Genomic DNA, 27,146 nt, shown 5'->3' with positions numbered 1-27,146 from the left:
GTTCCTGAGGGGAGCTCGGCCCTTCAGGACGCCGAGGTCGCACGCTCCATGTTGCGGCGTGCAGTGCTCCCAGCGGACCGGGCCGCGTTCCGGGGGATTTCGCTGGAGGAGGTCGCCGGCAGTGCTTACTGCAGCACCGCCCGGGTAAGTTCTCTTCTTAATTTTCCTGAGTTATTAGCATGCATACGTGCCTTTCAACTCACAATACCCTCGCTTCTTCTTTTTTTTCTTTTTCTCTTTTTTTTTTTTCAGCATATTCTCGAGCTCGACACCATGGCGTTCCTCGCCCACGGGTATCGAGAAGAAGTTCGGCAGCTCGGCCAGCAGCTGGAGCCGGCCAAGAAAAGAATCGCCGAGCTAGAAGCGGTATCGGCCGCGGCCGAGGCTCGGTGGGCGGCCACCGAGGCCGAGCGCCTTGCCGTGGTGGGGGCGCTTGAGGAGGAGAAGGCGGCTCACGCCATGACCAAGGCAACCATGCGCGGCACGGAGGCGCGCTTGGGGGAGGTCCAGGTCAGGGTCGCGGCCCTCGAGTATGAGGAGAGGGCCCTTCGCCTCCGAATCGAGCAACTTGAGGCCCGGGAGAGGAGGGCTCTCGAACGAGCCGAGCACGCCGTGGAGCTCTTCAAAGAGTCGCAAGAGTTCCGCGACATGTTGGAGGAGGAGACGGTCGACGGTTTTCTTCGAGGCTTCGAGAACTTCCGAGAGCAGGTGCGCCTGTACTGCCCTCAGTATGACTTCTCGACGGTCCGTTCGAGGGAGGACCGGGGCTGGGGGTCCGACGTGCGAGCCCTTCCCACCATCCTGACATCCGAGGCGGGAATATATGAGCAAGACCCCGCCGAGCCTTCGACGAGGGTAGCCGAGGCGGACGGTGTCATGGAGGTGGCTCTGGCGGCCGAGACGGACGCTGTCCCGGAGGTGGTGCCCGAAGCTCCTGCTCCCGACCCCGAGCCTGTTCCGGAGGAAGGTCTTGAGGTCATCAATGTGCCGGACGACCCCCCGGATGTGGCTCCCGCCGCTTAGGACTTAGCGTATTTTTCTTTCTTTTTCATTGTATCCGAGGTCGGCCCTTGAGCGGCCGACTTCCAATTTTGTAATTGGCCTTCCGGCCCTTTGTTAGTGAAAAAGTATTTTTGCCATTCCGTGTTCATCTTTCCCTCTGTTGTCGTGACCGAGGCTAGGGCCTTAGCGAACAGCCTCGATGGCCTAGCTTTGCATTTTAATTTCCAGGCTGCTTAACGAAGTTGCCCTTCTTCCCGGGCTACGTCTTAGCCTTCTCGGGTTCCAGTCATCCCGACGAAGAGGAGCTCCGAGTCTTGAGTTTTTTAGAAAATTTCCCTAAGTCCTATAGCTCGGATTTGGGAGACGTGGAGGTCATCGCGTTTAGCCTTTAGGGAAGTCCCAAGGTGTCGAGGTCGGGCCTTAGCCCTTTAACTAAGACCGGACTAGGTCTGTATGTGCCGCTAATCGGGGAGTTTAGTCGGGTCTCCGAACTTAACTCCAAACTCCTCAGAGGGAGCGCGGGCCAATAGGCAGGTTATTACCGAAGGTTTTCGTAGTTATTGTTCTCGGACTCTGCCGAGGCTTCGGTGAGCAAGGCTGGGGTTTCCAGAGATTGCCTTGGTACCCGTGTTTGGCTGGCGCATTCGTGGCCGGGACCACTTTTTAGCCGGACGTAGGAGTTTACGTCGAAGAGCCAAGTCGGGCACTAATTTATGAAATCCTCTGTACCAGTTTCGGAGACTTGACGAACGGTGCATGCATAATGTAATTAGGAGGTCGATCCTAAGCCGACCCGTTAGAGAGGCCCGACTTTGGGGCGAGATAAGGCTTCAACATTAAGATTCCGTTCAGCAATATGTAAATAAAATTTGACAAGGAGGGCGTCCAGTTGAATGTACCTCTTTCATTCTCAGAATTATGCTTCGCATGGTGGAGTGGGCTGCTTCCCTTCCTCGTCGACCTGCGGAGTCATTTTTGACTTTAAGGGGGCTCGGGCTTCTCACGGACCCGACAGCACCCGCCGAGGTTGAGAGGGCTTGGGGAGGCTTTATTGATTTGTAGCTCTTTGCGAGGTCGAGGGAGTTTGAGACCCTGTGGTCGGACCTCGGGGCACCTCAACTTTGGCCGAGGTGTCTTGTGTCAGGTCGGCGGGTCCGCGGACGCTTTGCTGACCTGTGGTACCTCCCGAAGTCGAGGGAGTCTGATTCTCTACGGTCGACCCTCGGGGCATCCCGACCTCAGTCGAGGGATCATACGTCAGGTCGGCGGGTCTGGGCATGCTCTACCGACCTGCGATGCTTCCCGAGGTCGAGGGAGTCTGGTTCTCTACGGTCGATCCTCGGGGTATCCCGACCTTAGTCGAGGGGGCGCTACGGGGGACCGCGAAGGTACTACCCCGTTGTTGGTGATGAGCGCCACGGGGGGCCGCGAAGGTACTACCCCGTCTTCCCGAAGTGTCGAGGGGTCTGGGCACGCACTGTCGACACTCGGGGCATCTCGACCTTAGTCGAGGGATCGCTCGCTTCGGGGATCGGGGATCGTCGACCGCTCCTGGGGGTCCACTTCGTGGCGCCCCAGGTGGAGCCACCCTTTCCACCCCTCACGGCGCCTTCCCGAGGTCAAGGGAGTCTGGTTCTCTACGGTCGACCCTCGGGGCATCCCGACCTTGGTCGAGGAATCGTTCATCAGGTCGAGGGGTCTGGGTACGCACTGTCGACCTGCGACGCTTCCCGAGGTCGAGGGAGTTTGGTTCTCTACGGTCGACCTTCGGGGCATCCCGACCTTAGTCGAGGAGGCGCTACGGGGGGCCGCGAAGGTACTACCCCGTTGTTGGTGATGAGCGCCACGGGGGGCCGCGAAGGTACTTCCCCGTCTTCCCGAAGTGTCGAGGGGTCTGGGTACGCGCTGTCGACACTCGGGGCATCTCGACCTTAGTCGAGGGATCGCTCGCTTCGGGGATCGGGGATCGTCGACCGCTCCTGGGGGTCCACTTCGTGGCGCCCCAGGTGGAGCCACCCTTTCCACCCCTCACGGCGCCTTCCCGAGGTCAAGGGAGTCTGGTTCTCTACGGTCGACCCTCGGGGCATCCCGACCTTAGTTGAGGAGGCGCTACGGGGGGCCGCGAAGGTACTACCCCGTTGTTGGTGATGAGCGCCACGGGGGGCCGCGAAGGTACTACCCCGTCTTCCCGAAGTGTCGAGGGGTCTGGGCACGCACTGTCGACACTCGGGGCATCTCGGCCTTAGTCGAGGAATCCTGCTCCATTCCACGTTTCGTCGTCTTGCGATCCTTCCCGAGGTCGAGGGAGTTTGGGACTCTACGGTCGAGCCTCGAGGCATCCCGATTTTGGCCGGGGAATCTGAGGATCACAGACGACCCAATATTAAAAGAGGATTACAGTTATCAAGGTGAGAGAAATTTTTGCAGAAAAAGGAGCTGAGCCCATTGTCCTGATTGTTTTGAACCCCTTAGGGTTTCATTGGTAATACATCCGTAGATTCTCGGAGTTCCAGCTTCGTGGGATCAGAGTCCCCTCCAGGGACTTCAATTTGTACGCTCCTGGTCGTTGTACCCGGGCGATTTGATACGGCCCTTCCCAATTTGGGGCGAGCTTTCCTTGCTCGGTCGGTTGAGAAGCCTCGACTCTCCTGAGGACGAGGTCCCCTACTTTGAAGAGCTTGGGCTTGACTCTGGAGTTGTAGTATTGGGCCGTTCGCTGTTGGTATCTCGCCATGCGAACCCGGGCGACCTCTCTCGTTTCTTCGACAAGGTCCAAGTTGCTCCTTAGCTGGGAAGAATTGGTGTCGGGGTCGTAATGCTCCATTCTGGGAGAAGGCAGGCCGATCTCCAGCGGGATGACGGCCTCAGTGCCGTATGCTAGGTTGAAGGGGGTCTCTCCCGTGGGTAGTCGGAACGTGGTCCGGTACGCCCAAAGGACATTGTACAAGTCCTCGACCCACTGTCCTTTGGACCGATCAAGCCTAGCTTTAAGTCCCTGCAAAATAGTTCGGTTAGTTACCTCGGTTTCCCCATTTGTCTGGGGATGGGCAACCGAGGTGAAGCGATGATCAATGCCGAGTTCAGAGCAAAACTCCCTGAAATGAATATTGTCAAATTGTCGACCATTATCAGATATAAGGATACGGGGTAGTCCGAATCGGCAGATTATAGACTTCCATATGAAATCCCGCATCCTTTGCTCGGTGATCCGGGCGACAGGTTCGGCCTCGACCCATTTGGTGAAATAGTCGATGGAGACGACCAGGAACTTTCTCTGTCCGGTGGCGAGGGGAAAGGGCCCCAGGATGTCGATCCCCCATTGGGCAAACGGCCAGGGGGCGATGATGGAGGTCAGCAGAGCTGAAGGTCGGCGCTGGATATTGGCGTTTCGCTGGCACCGATCGCACTTGCGGACGAAATCTGTTGCGTCTTTTTGGAGTGTGGGCCAGTAATATCCCTGCCGCAGGATCTTATGGGCCAAGGCCCGGCCCCCCAGGTGATTTCCGCAGATCCCTTCATGGACCTCTCGGAGAGCATAGTCCGCCTCGGAGGGGCGGAGGCATCTGAGAAGGGGGGAAGTAAATGATCGTCGATAGAGCCTGTTCTCGTATAGGACATATCGGGGGGCCTGGCGCTTGATTCGGCGAGCCTCCATCTCGTCATGAGGTAGGGTTCCGTCCTGAAGGTAGCAGACGAGCCCGTCGATCCAGCTTGGCTCGGAGCCGATGCACATGGTAGGCTCGGGTTCCTCCGTGCTGGGGGTCTGAAGATACTCGAGCGCGGTTCCCTTAGGAAGCTCGCTCATGCGGGAGCTTGCCAGCTTGGATAGCTGGTCTGCCCTGAGGTTTTCCGTTCTGGGAATGTACTGAATGTTGAAAGAATTCAGGGCAGATATGAGTTCCCGCACCTTTTGGAGATACTTTTGCATGGATGGCTCTTTAGCTTCAAAATCTCCTTGGACCTGGTTCACCACCAGCTGGGAGTCGCTGAATGCCGTCAAGTCTCCCACGTTTAGTTCTTTCGCCAGTTTGAGCCCGGCGATCAGGGCCTCATACTCGGCCTCATTGTTCGAGGCCGGGAACTCGAGGCGCAGGGCTTGCTCAGCCACCACTCCGTCTGGACTAGTGAGGATAAGTCCGGCCCCGTTACCCCCCGAGGTCGAAGACCCGTCCGAGTGCAGGACCCATGGCTGCCTCGGGGCCTCCTCCGCGGGTCCAGATGGCAGGTCGGGGTCGTCCGGAAGGGTGCACTCCACGATGAAGTCGGCGAGTATCTGAGCTTTGATAGCCGGCCTGGGCCGATATTCGAGGTCGAATTCCCCGAGCTCGACCGCCCATTTGGCGATCCTCCCCGCACGATCCGACCTCTGCAATATTTGCTTCATGGGCTGGTCAGTCAATATAACTATCGTGTGGGCTTGGAAGTAAGGCCTGAGTCTCCGAGCCGAGATGATGAGAGCGAAGATGGTCTTCTCAAGTTTAGAATATCGGGTCTCGGCATCCCTGAGAACCCGGCTGGTGTAATAGACCGGCTTTTGGAGCTTGTCCTCTTCCCGGACGAGAACTGAGCTCACTGCGGCTGGGGAGACGGCCAGATATAGGTAAAGGACCTCGCCTTTCCGGGGCTTGGTGAGCAGCGGGGGAGAAGCCAGAAGGCTCCGAAGATCTTCAAAGGCCTGCTGGCATTCTTCTGTCCACCGGAAGTCTTTCGGCCGTTTGAGGCTCTTGAAGAAGGGGAGGCAACGCTCGGCTGACCGAGAGACGAACCTTCCCAGGGCGGCTACCCGCCCCGCGAGCCGCTGCACCTCCTTAACTGTCTTTGGAGGCGACATCTCTTGCAGTGCCCGGATTTTCTCCGGGTTGGCCTCAATTCCGCGCTGGGTCACTATGAAACCCAGGAACTTGCCCGAGGTGACCCCGAACGCGCACTTCGCCGGATTGAGTTTCATTTGATATTTTCTGAGCTTGGCGAACGTCTCGTCGAGATCGGCTATGTGGTGTTCCGCCGCTCGGCTCTTCACCAACATGTCGTCCACGTAGACTTCCATGTTCCGGCTGATCTGGTCTTTAAAAATCTGGCTGACCAGCCTCTGATAGGTGGCCCCAGCGTTTTTCAGGCCAAAGGGCATCACCTTATAGCAGTAGGTGCCCTTGTCGGTGATGAAGGCCGTCTTCTCCTCGTCTTCTGGCGCCATTCGGATTTGATTGTATACTGAAAAGGCGTCCATAAAAGTTAGCAGTTGGTGTCCCGAGGTGGAGTCGACGAGCTGGTCGATGCTCGGGAGGGGGAAACTGTCTTTTGGGCAGGCCTTGTTCAGGTCGGTATAGTCCACACACATACGCCATTTTCCGTTGGCCTTCTTTACGAGGACTATGTTGGCGAGCCAGTCCGGGTAGGAGACCTCCCGGATGAAGTCGGCTCCGAGGAGTTTGTCCACCTCCTCGGCCGCAGCTCGTTGTCGCTCGGGGGCGGAGCCTCTTTTCTTCTGCTTTATAGGCCTGCTGGTTGGTTTCACCTGAAGTCGGTGGACCATGACCTCAGGGTCAATTCCTGGCACGTCCGCGGGCGACCAGGCGAAGACGTCGGCATTATCCCGCAGGAAGCTGACGAGGCGATCCCTCTCATGGGCGCCGAGGCCGGAGCCGACCTGCACGGTTAGCTTGGGAAAATTTTCTCGTAGTGGGATTTGAATAAGGAGCTCACCGGGCTCTACTTGCTTCTTCCAGGGGGTGTCCCTTGCATCGAGGGTTTCTATGGGGAGTGAGGGGCGCGTCGGGCGGTCTGGCGCCTCAGCTGGTTGTTTCACTGTGTGGGCCGCCATGTAGCATTGCTTGGCGACCAGTTGGTCTCCGCGGACCTCGCCTACTCCTTGGCCGGTGGGGAACCGCATGAGTAAATGGCGGGTTGAAACCACGGCTCGAAGGGTGTTTAACCCTGGGCGCCCAAGGATGGCGTTGTAGACCGAGGGCAGACGGACCACCAAGAAGTCCATCCTCATAGTGCTCTCCCGGGGGGCGAGGCCAACTGTGACAAGGAAGCTAGCCTCACCTTCAACCGAGACCGCATCTCCGGTAAACCCGACTAGCGGGGCATTGATTCTCCGGAGATGTCTTCCTGTCAACCCCATTTTTTGGTAGGCATGGTAGTACAAAATGTTGGCTGAACTTCCATTGTCAACTAGGACACGCTTTACATCAAACCTATTTACAATCATGGAGATGACCACAGCATCATCGTGAGGGGTCTCGACCCCTTCTAAGTCCTCGTCCGAGAACGAGATGACTTCATCAGTACGTGGGCGCTTCGGGGGTGTTCCCTGGGCGGCCGTTCCTGCCGAGGCCCGCCCGATCATGTTGATGGTGCCGGCGATGGGCCTGTTGTCGCCTGGATTTTCGGTTGGTGCGACATTCTCCGCCGGCCTTCTTTCCTCAGGTCGATTCCTCACGAACCGGTTGAGTACTCCCCGTCGGATGAGCACTTCTATCTCGTCCCGGAGTTGGAAGCAGTCCTCCGTGTCGTGCCCACGGTCTCGGTGGAAACGGCAATACTTCCTGGTATTTCGGGGAAATCCCGTGTCTCGCATAGGAGGCGGGGGTCGGAAGAAGTCCCGACCCTCAATTTCCATCAGGATCTCGGCCCGGGGAGCATTGACGGGTGTATAGTTCTCGTACCTCGCCTGGTACGTCCGGGGCCGTGGTTGAGACCTCGGACGAGGAGGTGTCCTCTGCTGAGGTCGCCCCTGCTGACGGGGCGGACTCCTCAGTCTGGGGAGATTTTTCTCTCTGCGGGGAGACCGGCTCCTTTGTTGGCCGCGCTCCTCGCGGCGCTTCTTCTGCTTCTTAGAGGCGGGCTCGATTGCTCCCCGCCTGGAGGCGACTGCCTCCTCGGCCTTGGCATACTTCCGGGCTCGGGCCAGCATTTCGGTGAAGTCGGCCGGGAAGCTCTTCTCGATGGAGAAGAGGAATCGGTAGGAGCGAACCCCAGTTTTCAGAGCCGACATGGCTATCGACTGGTCTAGCTCGCGGACCTCCCATGTGGCGGCGGTAAAGCGGTCCAGGTACTCTTTGAGGGACTCCCCCTCCTTCTGCTTGATGTCCAGGAGGGAGTCTGATGTCCGTCGCTGGCGCCGGCTGGCAGCAAAGTTGGTGGCGAACTGCCTGCCGAGCTGCTCAAAGGAGGACACCGTGTTCGGCTTCAGTCCAGAAAACCAAAGCCGAGCGGTCCCTCGGAGGGTCGCTGGAAAGGCTTTGCAGAGTATGGCCTCCGAGGACCCTTGTAGGGCCATGAGGGCCCGATAACTCTCCAAGTGGTCGAGGGGGTCGGTGATTCCGCTGTAGGGCTCCACCTGAGGCATTTTGAATCTCACGGGAATCGGCTCGTCCTCGATCTGGCGGGAGAAGGGGGACTTGGCAGTGAACTCAAAGTCCCCTTCCTGTCTTGCCTTCTTGCCGTGGAGTGCCGCAATCTGGCGCTCTAGATGCTCAACTTTTCGGTCGAGCTCCCCCACCCGTGGGATTGTCGTTGTGGTTTGCGCCGGCCCTTGGCGGTCCGGGGCTGACTCCGCCTCGGAAAGTTGGGGTCTCCGATCGAAACCTTCTCTCGGTAACTCCCTACGGGGAGTAGCCCGTTCTCCGTTGTTGGCTCTGGAGGAGCCATGCAGATTTTGACTGGGGAGAACCGGGCCGTTGGGGAGACACTCCGGCGGGGCCTGGGCCTGCGGGGGAAGCGCCGATGAAGCTTCCACGCGCCGTAGGCCCTGCACGGCGGCGGCCAGGGCCTGGACTTGCTGTACCAGGGCATTGAACTGTTCCAGCTGGACCTGAGGACCTGGGTCAGCTGGAGTTGGAAAATTCTGGACGGAGTGTCCAGGACTTTGCGGGGGACGCCGGGAGACGTTAGAGGCTCCCTTACTTCTCAACTTCATGACTGCTACTCGGGCCCTTCCTCTAGCGCCAACTGTTGCTGGAAATTGGACCCGGGGGCAATCTTCGGTCGAGGAGAGGGAGCAGGAGGTGGTTACTCACGGTGGGGCGGTGGTTCGTCGACGGGCGGCGTCCTCCGTCTGGGGCGATCGGCGAGAAGGAGCGGCTGATTCCCGCGGCTGGGCGACGGTCCGACAGTGGGCGGCGTCCTCCGTCTGGGTGCCTGCACACGAGCCGGTGGCCGGGTCTCCCGGCGCCGGCCCTCCGACGCTCAAGTCAGGGAGGGGGCAAATCGTGTAGAGTAGAGGTCAACGGTGCGCGTCCCCAGTATCGATTTTCCAACCCCCTTTTATAGACCGGGGGTCGGTTTACCTGCGATGTAACGGGGCGAAGCCGTAGTACGGCTCGGCATGTCGTTCAGGTCGGCGCTTGGTCAGGCGAATAATTGCACTGATGTCGGCGATGAGGGCGTTGTACAACCCGAACTAGCACGCTACCAGGCGAATTTATTGCATCAGTGTCGGAGGTATGGCCGAGATCAGAGACTTATCACAGTTGACTAGACTCTGCTGGGCTTATTTGCCGTGGAGAGCTGGGAGTCCGTAGATGACAGGAGTCACGTGCATTAATTGTTGAGTGAGCCGGAGATCCACATTTATTGTGGAGTAAGCCGGAGATCCGCATTTATTGTGGAGTAAGCCGGAGATCCGCATTCATTGTGGAGTAAGCCGGAGATCCATATTTATTGTGGAGTAAGCTGGAGATCCATATTTATTGTGGAGTGTGCCGGAGGATCACAGCGGTCATGCGCAATAAATGCCAGAGGGGCGTCATAGTACGGTCTCTGGCCGGACCTCGGAGACGTATAGCCGTAGTAGGTGGCTGACAAAAGTAGGCCTCGGGCATTGGGGTTTCTCTTAGGTCGGAGGTTCCGAGTTCGGGTGCCGACTTCGGCCTTCCAGGGTCGACGATTGTGCGGCTTCTTTGGGGCATTCGTGTCATTTGGGGGAAAAACCTTATTCCCCCAACACCTTCAATTGGTAAAGACTGAGATAGCATCAAGAAAATCTTCTCGGGAGTTTAAATTGCTAGAGGAGTATGAGTATACAGCCCACAGTAGTTTGGTGCACAGTCTGCATATTCCTGCTGCCAAATTCCATTTTGAGCCCTCTCCTATGCAGGCTGGTTTCTGACACTTGGATACACATTTACCAAATTCAAAATCTGTGAGCTCATCGTTATTTTGAATTTCAGGTCTTGGTAACTGAAGTTCCAAAATCCTTCTCGCACTTCATTACAAATGTATGTGCTATCATTGGAGGCATTTTTACGGTTTGCACTCGATCTCTTTAAATGATATCTTCGGTTTTGTACTGCCAAATGCGTATGAAAAATTTGACCTTATTGGCTTTCAGGTGTCTGGAATATTGGATTCTATCCTGCACAATACGATCCGGCTTATGAGAAAGGTTGAATTAGGAAAACAATTTTGATGGGCAAAGGTGAAATATTGGTTGTACAACGGGTCCAAAGTTTTGCTCATTCCCCTAGTTAGCAATTCCATTTTGAATGCTTTCACTCATAAGAGAAGTGAAGTTGTCATGGTAAGTATAATTTTTTTATAATTCATAAATATTATTGAGCTTGCTCATGTTTATCTCTTGTTTGATCCACCATAATGTTTTTCTCTTCTTTTAAATCAACTTGCAGGCAAAGTATTCAGCTGAATACTCCAAAAAATATGGTGATGCCTCCACCTCAGATGCTCCTCCACGTGATTATGACTTGTGGTTTGACGCAACTGATGTCCCAACTCATGGCCATGTCTATGGCTTTAGTCCCCTAGAGGATCTCACTGGAATTATTGGGCAATCATCATCTGCTTCCACCTCTACAGGTCAAGCTCCAGAGCTGTACACTCATGAAGACCTTCTACGTATTCTTGAGCAAGAAAAGAAAAAATGGCAAGAGGAGGTTCTTCAAAAGATGAGAGAAGAGATTGGCTTTGGACCAAGGCATGCAGATCGGGGGAGTAATGGTGATTCTGATTCTGCTGATCATGCTTCATTATAATTGTTTTTGCCTTAGATGATAGGTCTTTGCATTCCTAGGAGGAATGAAATCTCTGTTGATCTTTATGACATATTTTTAGACTTTGATTTTGATGGATTCAGGACATGTTGATGCCAATTTTGAATGACATTTAAAATGACTTTTGCGTAATGTTGAATGCCTTTGCTATTAATGATATTACTATTATTATTATTATGTGCCAATCAATGTACCAAATGTACCAGGTTATTAGATTGTGATCGGTGACCAAATTTTGGTTACTAAATTGTTTACCAAGTATTGTGACGGATTTTGGTCAATAAAAATTGATTTTGCTCAGCGCGTTTGTAACCAATTAGTGACCGTAAACTTATCACTAGGTCAGTGACGGGATTAATGACAAATGTAGTGACAAAATGTGTGACCATGTCTGTGACGACTAAATCTGTCACTAAAGGTCGTGACAGATTAGTGACCAAACTTGTGACCGCATTCTGTGACAAAATCAGTGACGAAGTTGCCTTCGTCACTAACTCCGCAACTGGATAGTGACGGGAAATACATAATTTCTTAAATATTTAATTCTTGAATTTGTAACGGCTTAGTGACGGCGGTTCTGTCACGGAGGTTAGTGACGGGAATCGCCGCCGTCACGGAGAATTTAGCGACGCGTGTTTTTGTAACGAAGTCAGTGACGGGAGCTCCGGTCACAAATTCCATATTAGTAACCGGAAACACGGTATAGTGACGGGAATCTCCGTCACTATACGCGTGTTTTCTGGTAGTGAATACGACCTAATCTCGATAATATTGTCGTCCTAGTAACAGCATATCATTTGATCGTGAACAGTTTTAAGGACTTGAAGATAAATCCTCCTTTATCATAAAACAAATCCTAAGGACTTCAACATATAAGAGTTCATTTGAAGATGTACAATAAAATGATGAATAATGCCAAATAACACTTTATTAATTTGTCAATTCATTTACAAAATTCAATCATCAACATGCTGATGATTGACATTTAGGATACAATTTCCAACACCATGTTTATGTGCTCGTCAAACTACAAAAATCTCATTGTGAATAGCCGAGGCATCGCAGGTCAAAGGACCAGTCATACAACTGCAGCATCAAGTAAGTCACTGACGAGTGGATAGACATCCAAGAGACTACTTGCTATGGTCACGCTCGGTACCCTTGTTCTCTAACAAGCACTTGCATGCACAATTGCTCCAGTGTCTCTACACTGTGGACTCAAGACTCGTCCATCAAATAAAGCGATTTATGCACTAATCTAAGCAGATCGATCACCGTCCTCATGATGATCCATCGATCAGGAGCAATTCAAGAATTAATCACCAATGACACATGCCTCAAATTCTCAACTCTTGAGAATATGCATCATCATCTTATTAATTCCTTGGATGATTTATGGACACATAAAAACATAAATGAAAAGAATGCCCAACAGGTTAAGTACAAATTTATGTCCCAGAACAAAATAATGCGTCAGCCAAATTGGCTTCTAAGGCATACTTCTAACAGACACTTGCCTGAAAAGTTATACATTATTGAAGCACATTCACCCTTTGGTATTTTTCATCTAGCGAATCAAATAATCCTGGCTCTAATCCCTCATCTTCTTCATTTTGACACTTTGGATGTTAAACCCTTGGCATTCCATAGGTGGGACTAGAAAATGCAACTACCTTAATGCCAGTCGCTTCAGGGAGGTCTACCTTATGGTATGACACCATGACCAATGTAACTTTCATCATATTGACTGGGATTTGAGCATTAGATTCTCGGTGGCATTGGAAGATAGAATGAGAGCGTATCTGTTTTGGTAATCCCTTGGTACTTTATGCAGCATTTGCATCCTTACACAGATGAGAAAACTGGTGTTTTTGATAAAGCATCATTACGCTCTTGATGCAACTTAATCATTTCTACTTATTTGCCCAATCAGTTTCTGCTACAGTCAGCATTTAGGATAAGAGGGAACTGATCCAGTTAGCACTGACAATGAAACCATCACAGCTTTGTACAGTATTAATTCATAAATCATAACATTAAGGAATCCAGATGAAACATAATTATCCTTGATCTCCAGTCACTCATCAGAGTTGTAGTTAATTATATGTCATATGAGAAGGTGAGAACGGTAAGCGGGGTCGGCGGAACCGGTACCGGGCACCATACCAGTTGTCCGGCGGAATTAGTCGGTACAGGCCCACGTCATGCTAGGCCGGGCCCATACTGACATAGTAGCAAAGGCGGGGGAGAGGGAGAACGAGAGAGGTAAAGAGAGAGAGCAGGAGAGGGAGAGGGAGAGGGAGAGGAAGGAAGAGAGAGGTCGGCCAGAGCCGGCTGACGAAAGTTGGGCTCTGCGCAGAGAAGCGGTGGTGGGGCTCCGCCTCCGACGATCAAGCAATCGTGAACTTTATGGGAAAAAAGAGAGAGAAGGGAGCTCGATGATCGTTGGTGGAGAATCATAGAGAGGTGGGGAGGTGGTTATATAGAGGAGGTAAGCCTCTCTTAGCTCTTGGGAGTCGACTTCCACTGGGAGTCGAACAAAGACTCCCACTGGAAGTCGGACAGAGTAAAAGACTTCTATTAGGAGTCTTCCTCTATTTTACCTTTTTTTATGGGAGCTTGGGTTGGGCGAAGCTCAAGTCAGGCCGGTCAAGTGGACCTGTCCTTGACTGGGTCATCACATTGCTTGCCGTAGAAAAGTGGGCAGCGACCCACTACCCACTAACCCTGTGGTGGGGAGGGGAGTGAGAGTGCGAGAGATGCCTCTGTTGCTGGGGTTGCCATGCAGTGGAAGAGGGAGAGAGAGAGAGAAAGAGGAAGGCAGTTCTCATGGCCTGGTGGTTCGGGCTCTGACTGAGTAGCCATGTTTGGCGAGGTGGCGACGCGAAGCTCGACAATGAGAAGGCCGATCATGAGTCAACGAAGGTGGTGGAGGAAGAGGGGATGGATGATCGAGAGAGAAAGGGAGAGAGTGGACAATGGGTGATCGAGAGGAGAAATAGAAAGAAAGCCAAAAGCCCCACCAAATGTGTCACGCCCCGAGCTCGGAGTGCGACAGACGCCGCATGCCTGCACAGCGGACCATACATGCATGCAAGACTACAGATCATATCAAAGCAACGAGAAATCTTAAAATTTATTTAAGCATTAATTTATTCAAATGGTTCTTACAAAAGTTTCAAAGTAACATGTGCTAACATAAATCAAATGATCTAAACAATCTAACTAAAATACCAATAAATTAAAAGACTCTTTAGGAATCTAGCAGACTCCCCAAGTCTCAACCAATCATGCGTCTATACATTAAGATCTGAAAAATAGAGAAATATAGTAATGAGCTACAGTAGCCTACTAAGCAACATAATACTTCGGAGTAGGGTCAAAACATGCCAGATATTTAATTAAAATACAAAATAATGACTGAAAAATAAATCATCAATAAATATTTTTTTGAAATTTATTATCATTTTTACAAAAGCTCTTATACCAGAATCCCAACATCAATAGGCTATGGCCACATAACCCAGTGGCATGGGTTATACCAAGTGCCAAATCTACTATGATTAACCACGGTGGCAACGGTGTCCAAATACCACTATTCTAATCACGGGTGGTGCGGTGTCGAAATCAGTTTCTCACATATTACAAATCAAGAGGGCCAACGAATAAGATCCTGTTTGAAGAGCTATTGGCGGTAGAGCTTTTCGAAATAGAACTTTCTGAAATAGAGCTTTTTTTAAAAGTTGTTTGTTATTTGATAACTACATTTCTAAAGTTCTGTACTACTTTAGCATATGTTTGGCAAACAAACTAACAAAGTACTTTTGGTATGACAAAATAACCATAAAGGACATTACATAGTACTATACAATAAAGCATAATAAAATATAATATGTATTAATACATAAATATATGATACAATATAATATTACTATAATGTAATATAATATTATTATAATATAGTAATATAATATTGTATACTATAGCATAATAATTTAATATAATATTAAATTATTTAACATAACATATCAATATATAATGGTATAATGTAATATAGTATTATATTTATAATATAATACAATAATAAAGATATAAAATATTATAATTATTTATATAAATTAATTTTTCATAATATAATAAATTTTCTAGCTAGGTGATAAAATTGGTTAAACAATTATTAAAGAGACATTTTGTGTAATTGTTATATTTTATCACGGATATTTTAGTTAAAAAAATAACTTTCCAACTAGGTCTAAAAGTGCTTTTCCGAAAAGCTCGAAAATGAAGCTTTCCTCAAAAAGCTATTTTTAGCTTTCTGAGAAAACTAAAACAACTTTTCAAAATTTTTACCAAACACCTTTATTTCATCTAAAAGTACTTTTGGAGCTTTTTGGCCCTCCAAAAGCTTCCCGAAATGGGGCCTAATCCTTATTGGCAGGGCCAGAATAGATCAAAACTATGGTGAGAATACATATATATATATATATAATAAATTTTTTATAATTTATCCAGTCACATTTTTTTAAATTTCGTAACATATAACATAAATTCAAAATGCTTATTAACATGTCAGACCCGATGAACTAAGTACAAAACATATATCGAAATTTAATCAGCTAATAATTATTTTACCATATAATTTTAAAAATATACTTTGAAGTATTAGGTTACTTATCTCTTCTCGCTTTAAATCCTACTTCAGGTAGGTGGTTTAGGTTCACTTGTTTAAATATCATTAAATATAATTAACTTTTTTTGTTAATTTCAGAGCTAAGAAAAACCAAAAATACTATGGAACACAGCCTCGTAATTGATGAACAAACCTAAGGTGAATATGGCCCAAATTCAGCCCATAATGGGCACAGCCCAATAGGGCCCGAACTTGGTCCACAATGGACACGTCCCAATAGGGCCCGAACTTGGCCCACATTGGACATGACACAACAAGGCCCTAACTCAGCCTATAATGGATATGGCCCAATAGGGCCCGAACTCGACCCATAATGGGTATGACCCAACAAGCCCGCATCGGCCCACATTGGAAACGGCCCAATAGGGCCCGAACTCGGCCCGTAATGGACGCAACCCAATAGGGCCCCAAACTTGGCCTATATTGGACACGACTCAATAAGCCCATATTGGCCCACATTGGACACGGCCCAACAGGGCCCGAACTCGGCCCAAAATGGACACGGCCCAATAGGGCCCAAGCTTGGCCCACATTGGGCATGACCCGATAGGCCTGCATTGGCCCACATCGGCACGGCCCAAAGGGCCCGATGTTGGCCCATAATGGGCACAACCCAACAGGGCCCAAATTTGGCCCACACCCAACAGCGCCCAAAGTGGCTAAACTAGCCCAAGTTTGGCCCGCAATGAGCACGGCCCAATTAGGCCCAAAGTGGCTGAACTAGGCCCAAATTTGGCCCGCAATGGGCATGGCTCAATAGGGCCCAAAGTGGCAGAACTGGGCCCATATTTGAACAGGCCCAAGCTTGGTCCAGTTAGGCCCACGGTGGGCACTCTTCATCCCGACACATCTAGGAATAGGGAAGAAGGAAGAGGAAGCTGGCGGGAAGGTCGAATTAGGTGGCTGGAGGCCGTCGTCCGGTCGACGGCTAGCCGACTGTAGCGGCGGCCACCGCAGCGCCCGACAAGAAGGAGAGACCGAGAGTAGTCTTAGTTTGAGTTCGGAACAGAGGAAGAAGAATAGCCTGATTCGGCTAGAAATCGAAGAGTAGAGGGAAGGAACTTATTGGCAGTCGACGAAGGTGGTAGATCTCGACCGTGCCTTCTCAATTGGTGGCGCTTGGCAGCAGCTTCCAATGGCAAAGTAGATTTCGAAATAGGGAAAAAATAGGGGAAAGAGAACTCAAGTGGTAGTGCTTGGCTGAGGCGACGCGCCGGCCACTGGGGAAAGAGGAGGAGGGAGGAGAGGGATCTCAGGACAGGGCTCTCAGAGGATGAGGGGGGTTTTATGGGGCGCCCCACCCACGATCCCTGGGTGGATGGGCTCGACCAAGTGGTTGGTGGCCGTTCGAACAGGCTGTGGAAGCCTTACTGGACACACCTTTGCGCTCAACCGCGAGCAATCAGGTCCCCTTTATGCTCAAAGAAGTCAGAGCAGAGATCGTAATCCTCTGTTCTGCTTCTTCTATCCAAATTGGACTAAAGTCGGTTGGTTTTGCCGACTGGCCCATTTCAGGCTTGGTCTTATAGGAGTACAGCCCACAATAATGTGAAGCCATGCCAACAAGTTGACCTCAGGAGGTTGGGGGTAAGACTGCAAATCGGCCGGATTGACTCATGATCCGACTCGACCTGACTCGCTTAGACCTGACCCGATCCATTTTAAAGAACCCGTGCGGCCGGGTCAGGTTCTAAAATTGGACTCATTCTATTTTTCGGGTTGGATCTAGGTTTACTGAACTCAGACCCCACCTGACCCGACCCATTTGAAATTTGGATAATTTTGGATTTTTAATCCTATGACCCGCCCCAACCAAACCTGTATCTGTAAAATTATTTGGGCCTGCGGGCCGCAGTCTGTAGGGGTACAAATAAGTTCTGTTAAGGCCCCACCCAAATTATTGGAAATCTTTGCAACCAATATGAAAAGATGAAAATAGATCGGATCATATGGAACAATTTTATTTATTATTATTTTACAATAATTGAAGGGTTCGTAATCTGTGGTGATCATCTTTGAGAGACTGCTTTACATTTGGAGTGAACATCAGGCTTGTGAGACTTTGTAGGAGACAAGATGTCGAAGCATCCAATTAAGACCATTACGATTATTTCGAAGAAAACCGTATGCATATTACCTTTATCCTGCCTTCCAAAAAGGAATATTAGGTAAGTGGTGGTGTCGATGATGCTTTCCGGAATCTGCTATTCGAGGAGAGGGGTAGGCATCTGGATCCGTGACAAGCTGGGCTGGGCACTCAAATTTCTCTTGCACGTGCAGTAGTTCATTGATATGCATCGGTTTGAACGGCATCTAGGTAAAGGCCCAAATGCTGACCCGAGCGCCGAGAATTTGAATGCTTCCATGAGACTTTAAGCTATATTTTGACTCTCCAGGAATGCCATCATAGTTAATTAGCATGGTATGGTATGTTTTCATTTATGAACCATGTCATCATCTAAGGTTATATCTTGCAACGGAATACACGCAAAATCTATTTCTACGGGCATCCAATCTATTGAGTCTGGACTTTGGAGGACTTATGTTATTAGAGATACCATCGTTACTTAATCAAACTCTCTTAGTTCTACATTAGAGGCCTCATGAGTTAGGACTTAGGACCCGACCGAATCAGACCTAAAATTTTTGGGTTGGGTCCGCATTATGCATGGACCTAACCCGACATGAATGACCCGTTGGGTCAAAAATGGTAGCAATAGATCCAACTCGACTCAATCTTTTTTTGGGTTGAGTTTGGATCCAAAATTAGGATCCGAACAAAGAACCGGATTGGATCGAGTTCACTCATGACCCGATCCGACCCGACCCATTTGCACCCCTAGTTGGAGGTGTTTCCGCTCGCTTTGAGATTTGTGCCACTGGATAACTAAAAAGAATTCAGACCGCATTGAGAGCTGTGCGGTATGTGATATAACAGTTGCTTCGTGAAAGTGAATCCTCTTTCACCCAAAAGATATAACTTAATCCCATTAGTCTGCTAGCACACAAATGAGCCACCAACTGCCTGAGCTTGACTCAGCTTGATTATTGCTGAGCTCCGGTCAAACTTAAATAGCTTGAACAATTTTCAAATCAACTTCAAATAACAAAAAATCAGCTCGAAGATTCATGAGCCTAATCGTGTGTGTATATATATATTTAATATTTTAAATATAAGATATACTTTTTAAAAATTTATTCTAATATTAACCATATTTTCTAATTATGACCAAGATTTGAGCATGATTCGGGTGATATCCGAATCGAGCAGATCTCAAGTATTTTTTTTTTTTTTTTATCAAGTCAAGTTCGAGTTTAGATATTAAATCTCCATCAATCTTGAGTCAAAGTTTAAGTCTGAGCATTTTGAATGAAGTCAGCTCGAGTTTCTAGCTATTTGCTTTGGCCTAGCTTAATTGCATTCTATGAGTTTGCCCTCTTCCCGGCATATGTACCCCTCTTCTTCTGGTCATTGACCATTGGTCGCCCAGCCTGCTTGGGATAGCAATAAGGCTTATGTAATATTGATGCTCTCAGGCAACTTGTTTGGATAAACTGATTTATAAAAGCAAAAAGGGAATTTTAAACAAGCTTCTTAATGGTTTGGATCTGCAAATTCAAGCTGAAATGTAGATTATTTAAAGCAAATCAGACAACACTATGGATAGGAGAAGAGCAGTTGTTTTTTTTTTCTTTCTTTCTTTCAGGGAGTTATGTCTGAGCATACCTCAACCCAGAATGCATCATCGATTATGAGAAGGCATTTTCTTTTTTTGCTTCCATCAGGAACTCACCAGATAGCTTGACTATTTAATACTTAGACCGTAAACGTACCCGCGAGGCACAAGAAAGTCATATCTAGCTAGAAATGAAACAAATATTCAAGTACGATAGCAAAACACCACAGTTTTTCCTTCTTATTTACGTACCTTCAAATAGCTAGAAAACATATTTAAGTACCTTCAAATAGCTACAAAACAAGCAGCTAGAAGCTAGAAAACAACAACCCTTCTTGTAGATAGCTAGAAAACAACAAGAAGCTAGAAAAGAACAACAACAACCCTTCTTATAGCTAGAAAACATAGAAAACATATTTACGTACCTTCAAATAGCTAGAAACAACAGATTAATTTAAAGTTCATGAAGAATGGAATCCAGCTGAAATAAGTGGATGTTAGTAACCACCTTTACAGCGATAGATCATCGTACAACCACGTCTATATGGACGCCCGGACCGGGCCGATCCAGCGGGCATTCCGCTTTTTAACGCTTTGTAAGTTATGTGTCGTTGTTGAGACTGGAGAATCCTCCTACTTGTCTCAGAATCCAGAGCCCACTCCTCTTCTTCTACTGCATGCCACTGCATGCTGAACGAGGCATTGGCAGCTGCCGTCACAGCTCCAGCAGGGACAGCAGCAGCCACAGAGAGGAAGAGGGCCAACGCCACAACCCAGAAGCAATTCCTCGGCCCAAAACCCATATCTTGCTTCCCTCTTCCAATCCCCCTCTCGTCCAGCTCCAACACTCCTTTTCCTCCTCTCATGGCACGGATGGCAAATATAAAAGCGACAAATCACCAACCTCATGATGACCCGCACTAAAGCTATGGTGCGCTGCTTTTGGCCGGTCGTCGCTTGCTCTCACTGACAGTATTCGTGAGAAGGCCCACTCCAAGCTAGATTTCTTTTTAATAAGAAAAAAAAAATTCCGATCCAGTTGGTCTCCGGAAAATAACTGAGCACTGCCATCTTCTCACCAGCTGGACGGGTGCGAAAGAATGCTTCATCTCTTTTCGCCGTATGATGGTATAAGATTGGATGGAAGAGAAAGTTCGAAGTGCGTTGGGAACTGTACAAAATATGATCTAATGATTGATGTCGTGAAAGAAAATCAATTATTCCTTTACGACCCGAATCCCAGCCAGCCACACCCCCGACAAAAGCTAAATCTTACAGGTGACTCCCCATTATTGCTGATCCTTTGAACAATCTTTATACTTTTCTCGGTTTTTTTTTTTATGTTTTCTTTTTCTTTTTGGGATGCCCCCTGGACCTCTTCGGAGGCCCCCTTGTCGTTAATTACGTTCCTGCGATGAAACGGGGCTCACTTTGCTTCGTTTTCTCAACAAAAAATTGCCGTCAAGGGCGGGAGAAATGAGCAGGGAACTGAGCCAGGGATGCCGTGGCAGTACTTCTGACTTCTGTGGTAAATCATGGGTGAGTTAAAAAAAAATATCCAATAAAATGCATTCATTTACGAATAATAATTTTATTCAGGCCCACCGGGCCAGGGGTCTAAACGGGCCGTGCTTGGCCCGGCCCGCTTCGTTAGCGGGACGTGCCTGGCACGGCCCGCTCAGCAGAAAACCGAAGCCCGGCCCGGCCCCAGGCCCGTCAATTGGCGGGCCGGGCCCGGCACGGCACGGGCGCAAACGGGCCGTGCCTGGCACGGCCCGTCTCGAGCGCAAACGGGCCGTGCCTGGCGCGGCCCGTCTGGAGAGGGGGGGGAGAAAATAGCCGTTTCCAACGGCTATTTTGGGATTTTTCCAAAAATGCCACTCCCAACAGTCCAAAAACAGCTAAATTGAGGAGTATTTTGGGCTAAATTGAGGGGTATTTTGGGTATTTTAATGGAGACGGGCCTGAACCGGGCCTGGCTCGCGAGCCGTGCCTGGCCCAGGCCGTTATGGGCCGTGCCGGGCTGTCCCGCGGGCCGTGCCGTGCTTGGCCCGCGGGCCAAGAAGCGGGCCGTGCCAGGCACGGCCCATTGGCCCAGGCCCTAATGGGCCGTGCCGGGCTCGGCCCGCGGGCCAGAAAACCGTGACCCAGCACGGCCCCCTTGAATGGGCCGTGCCAGGCACGGCCCGGTACTGTAGCAAGCGGGCCGTGCCGGGCCATGGGCGGCCCGGCCCAGTGCCCAAGTCTAGCTACAAGCGTTCTGTTCTCGTACAAGTCACAATTGCACAAACAAAATGGAAAAAAAAAAAAAAATCCTCTCAACTCAGACTGTAGGAATCTCCAATTAAGTTGGGTGCATGGCAGATTAAGATTGGCGCTGCTCTCGATGGATTGGACGCCGGTTCACAAGACTGAGCCCTTTCAAGATCGGATTGATGCCCACATGCCTTGAGATATCTCATGAATATTATTACCAGTATCAAAGAACAAGTGGTGTAGGTGTAAAGTTAGTATATAGTCATTACTCGTTCGTACGTACTAGAATTTTATTTTTAATTTAATTCTACTTACTTATTTTTTCTGAAATAGTTATTTTCTTTCTTTAGTAATTATCAGAGATTGTTTTTTAGTAGGGGTTAACTTTTAAATTTATATAGGTATCAAATATTCTACTCATATAATGCCATGATATTTTTGATTTTTTTATTAAAAAAAAGTTGATACAATTTTTTATTTTTTTTATTTTTTTAATATGTTTTTTGATATTTGGTATGGATCTTTGCCGGCATGATTGATCTATTTCAAATAGCATTCCGTCCTAAAGTTGGAACCTTTTCGAAGACATATGCTAATTCTTCGGGTGGCACGCCAGTCGACTTATTCTCCCAATTCTACGGCAAGTTTTAAAGCTGCCGATGGAAAGATAAGGCAATTCCTACCATGGGAAACGGAATAACATGAAATGGAAAGCAATCGATACTAAAGAGGAAAAGGAGAGGGAAATATTAGTTCCAACTTCCACCCGAACAAAGTGAACTTTACCAGCTCAGCCGCAAGCGGTACTTTGTCTGGTTCTGATGCTCCGGAATAAACTATATATATGTGAGAAGCCTATCTCAGATCTTCGCTCATTGCACCGCCCTATGAAACCATTGCAAAGTGCAGATCGATTATTTCCGTGCTATTCAAAACATCGTGCCCCAAACACCGTCACTTGGCCGTGCAAGTGACATTGCTGCATATCCTCTGCAACATGCCATCAGGAGATATGTAACATCGGGCCCTATTCTCCCTATTGGGCCAAGTTCGGACCATATTCATTCCGTTGAACCATGTCTATTGTTGGCCGAGTTTGGGCTCTGGTCACCCCATTGGATCATGCCCATTGTGGACCAATTTGGGCCATGTTCACCCAGTTGGGCCGTGCCATTATGGGTCGAGCTAGGCCTCGTTCACTCTATTTTTCCGTGTCCATTATGGGCCGAGTTTGGACCTTGTTCACTCTATTGGGCCGTATCCATTGTGGGCTGAGTTCGGGCCCTATTCATCCTATTGGGCCATATCCATTGTGGGCCAAATCCATTTATTTTGGGCCCTATTATCCACTGTAAGTCGTGTCCATTTTGGGCCAGAAAAAAAAAACTAATTTCTGGCTCCCTTTTAATGGGGTAGGCTTAGACTTCCCCTAATGGTCAAACTGATCCACTCGAACTAGGCCCATGATCAGGGTTAGACCAAGACTTGAGCCAAAATTCTTTCTCTAAGCCTCTTTCTCTCTCTAAGCCAAACTTAGGAATCTTAGTTCAAAGCCCTGGCTTCCTTTTGCTCAAATCCAAATTGACCCCTGGGTGGACGCCCTACACAGCCTTGGTACCCAAGCAGTAGATCGGCTATTACCTCAGCTTCAGTTAGACCTTTTGAGCCCTCCTTGCCCAGATCAACCTTAGCAGTCGGGCATTGTCCCCTAACCGACTTGATTTGGGGGCATGAGGTCGTTCTCCAGTGGTGTTAAATTTTAATTTCGTTTGATTTCTAGAATAATGTTAAAATTAATAATATTTTTAAGATATTAAATAGATGTATTTGAACCATTTGTCTGAAGTGGAATTTAAAGCAAAAAGAGATAAGTGACCTGATGCTTCAAAGTGTGTTTTACAAATTATTTGATCAAATAATTTTTAGTAGATTAAACTTTGATATATATATTTTGTACTTAGTTAAATAGGTCAGGCATGTTAATAATTATTTTAAAATTATGTTATATATTACAAAATTTAAAAAATGTGACTGAGCAAATTATAAAAAATTTATTTTATATGTATGTATTCTCAGCATGACTACGATCTGTTCTGGCCCCATCAATGGAGATTATATGTTGGTCTTGTCGATTTGTAATATGTGAGAAACAAGTTTCTACATCGCAACACTAGTGATTAGAATAGTAGTATTTGGACATCGTTTCCACCGGTGGTTAATAATAATGATTTTTGGCACTTTGTGCGACCCATGCCATTTGGTTATATGGCCATAGCCTATTTATGTTGGGATTCTATTATAATTTTTTTGAAAATAATAATAATTTTAAAAGAAATATATATTTATTGATGATTTATTTCTCAGTCAATATTTTGCATTTTAATTAAATATTTAGCATACTTTGACCCCACTTTGAGTTATTATATTGCTTACTGGGCTAATGTAGCTCACTATCATTTTTTTTTTATTTTTCAGACTCAATTGCATGATCACACGAGACTGGATAGTGCGTTAGATATTCTGAAGATACCTTCAATTAATGGCATTTTAGTCGGATTACTTAAAGCATTTAATTTGATTTATGTTATTAGTTCGCACATATTGACATATGTTACATTGGAATTTATAAGATTGCATTGAATAACTTATTGATTAAACATAATTTTAAGATTTATTATTGCTTTGATATGGTCTGTAGCCTTGCATGCCTATACGGTTAAGGTGTGCAGCGTCTGTTGCGCTCTAGGTTTGGGGCATAACACCGTTTAGAATAATATGGGCTAAGCAGACTAACAAGCCCGATTTCTATAGAAGATTCAGCCTAATCCTATTGGATTTACAAAAAAAAAAAAAAAAAAGCACTCAAAGGCAATACAACCAAAAAATAATTTTTAATGCCTTGCTTGCTGTACCTTAGTATCTTTTTTTTTTAAATGAAAATAACATCAGATTTCAAGGCAACAAGAGTTTAGTTTAAAGTGCATATTTACGTACGTTCAAATAGCTAGAAAACATATTTACGTTCCTTCAAATAGCTAGAAAACAACAACAAACTAGAAAACAACAACAGCAACAACAACCCTTCTTATAGGTAGCTAGAAAAGAACAATAACAACCCTTCTTGTAGCTAGAAAACATAGAAAACATATTTACATACTTCAAATAGCTAAAAAAAAAAAAAACAACAACAACAACAAGAGATTAATTTAAAGTGCATGAAGAACAGAATCCAGCTGAAATAAGTGGATGTTAGTGACCACCTCTGCACTCATAGATCTTCTTACAGCCAGGAGTATATGGACGCCCGGACTTGGCCGGTGCAGCTTGCATTCGGCTTGATAACGCGCGTCTACCTATGCCTCGTGGGTAAGGCAGGAGAATCCTCCTCCTTGTCTCAGAATCCAGAGCCCACTCCTCTTCTTCTACTGCATGCCACTGCATGCTGAACGAGGCATTGGAAGCGTTGGCAGCTGCCGTCACAGCTCCAGCAGGGACAGCAGCAGCAACAGCGAGGAAGAGGGCCAACGCCACAACCCAGAAGCAATTCCTCAGCCCAAAACCCATTGCTTGCTTCTCTCGTCCAGCTCCAGCACTCCATTTCCGCCTCTCATGGCACGAATGGCAAATATAAAAGCGACTGTCACCAACCACGTGACGAACTGCTATAATGCTATGGTACGCTGCTTTTGGCCGGGCGTCTCTTTCTCTCACTGACAGTATTGGTGAGAAGGCCCACTCCAAGCTAGTTTTTTTTTTTAATAAGAAAAAAAAAACCCCGGTCCAGTTGGTCTCCGGAAAATAACTGAGCACTGCCATCTTCTCACCAGCTAGATGGGAATGATTCATCTCCTTTCGCCAATATGCATCGTTGGATTGCGCAATAGTTGCCATGAGATCGGATGGAAGAGAAATCTCGGAGTGCTTTGATCTAATGATTGATATAGTAAAAATAAATAAATCAATTATTATTTACCCCCTCGACAAAACCTAAATCTTACACGTGAGTCCCCATTATTGCTGATCCTTTGCACAATCTTTATGCTTCTCTCCGTTTTTTTTTTTTTTTTTGTTCTCTTGTTCTTTTTGGAATTTCCCCTTGACCTCTTCAGAGCCCCCCTTGTCGTTTTGTTCCTGCGATGAAACGGGGCTCACTTTGCGTCGCTTTCTCATCAAAAAATTGCCGTCAAGGACGAGGGAAATGAGCAGGGAACTGAGCCAGGGTTGCCGTGGCCGTACTTCTGAGGTAAATCATGGGTGAGTTAAAAAAATATATCCAATAAAATGCATTCATTTACGAAGAATAATTTTATTCAAAATAGCAATAAGTGTTCCGTTCTCATACAAGTCACCATTACACAAACAAAATGGGGGAAAAAAAATGATCCTCTCAACTCAGACTGTAGGAATCCCCTACTAAGTTGGGTGCATGGCAGGTTAAGATTGGCGATGCGCTGGATGGATTGGACGCCGGCTCGCAAGACTGTGAGCCCTTGCAAGATCTGATTGTTGATCACATGCCTCGATATATCTCATGAATATTATTACCAGCATGGTTGAAACTTAGTAGAGAATCATCCCTCGTTCATCCTAAAATTCTATTTCTAATTTTACTCTACTTACTTATTTTTTCTAATATAGTTATTTTTGTTCTTTAATAGTTAGAAGATATTATCTTTTAGTAGGTATTAATTTTTGAATTTAGATAGAAAACAAATATTAAAAAAGCACTTAGTATCTTCTTTTTTTTTTTTGATGTGGCGTGAGAAGAGAGAGAGAGAGTTGACTCAATTTTTTAATATTTTTTTAAAATTTTTTATTGTTTTATTTGTAATGTTTGGTCTGAATTTTGGGCCGAGCATGATTGTTCCATTTCAAATAGCATGCCGTTCTAAAGTTAAAACCGTTCGTAGGAAAAGGAGGGAAAGTGTGATTAACGAAAAAATAATGAGATGCCTCTTGTTTGGTTGTAGTTTTCAAAGGAGAGAGAAGGGAAAGTTGTATTCCCATGGGAATATGATTCCCACATTTCATGGGAAAGTCTTTTCCATGAGAAACATGAGAAAGTAACTTTTCCACCAGGCGGGAATCACTCCATTTTTACTTTTTCCCAAAAAGTCCCTTCAGTATTAAAGAAGCATTAAAGAGACATTAAAAACCTAATTTTTATTAAGGGCATAATAGAAATTATACATAACTTTCTTAGGAAAGTGGATGGCCAACCAAACATAATCATTTTGAAAATTTATCACTTTTCCATGATCAACCAAACATGCTAAAAGTACTTTTCTAGACATACTCTTCCTAAGAATTTGTTTTCCAGGAATCATATTTCTCGGAGGGAAAATGCTTCCCGCAAACCAAACGAACCCATAGTAATTCTTCAGGTTGTAATAATCATAAGTTTGCACGGAGCCAACTTACTCTCCCAATTCTACGGCAAGTTTCAAAGCTGCGAATGGAAAGATAAGACAATTCCTACCGTGGGAAACAATATAACATGAAATGGAA

General features: G+C 47.4%; 1 protein-coding gene and 1 long non-coding RNA gene across 2 annotated transcripts in view; one reads left to right on the top strand and one right to left on the bottom strand.

Moving 5' to 3' along the window:
* The window catches only part of LOC103705461 (serine/threonine-protein kinase 1-like), a 93,892-nt gene that overhangs the window by 52,297 nt on the left and 14,449 nt on the right, over positions 1-27,146 (bottom strand). The window lies entirely within an intron of this gene.
* LOC120112412 (uncharacterized) lies at positions 9,959-11,147 on the top strand. The gene is made up of 4 exons (XR_016409791.1): positions 9,959-10,105; positions 10,179-10,256; positions 10,340-10,528; positions 10,635-11,147. It is a non-coding gene; the product is annotated as an uncharacterized LOC120112412 (long non-coding RNA).

Source organism: Phoenix dactylifera, chromosome 1 (assembly GCF_051530095.1).
Source record: "Phoenix dactylifera cultivar Ajwa chromosome 1, Ajwa_hap1_PhDact_Kaust_v1.1, whole genome shotgun sequence".
In the NCBI taxonomy this organism is placed as follows: domain Eukaryota; kingdom Viridiplantae; phylum Streptophyta; class Magnoliopsida; order Arecales; family Arecaceae; genus Phoenix; species Phoenix dactylifera.
Note: the sequence above shows the minus strand (reverse complement) of the source record. Positions and strands in the feature narration are given on the sequence as shown.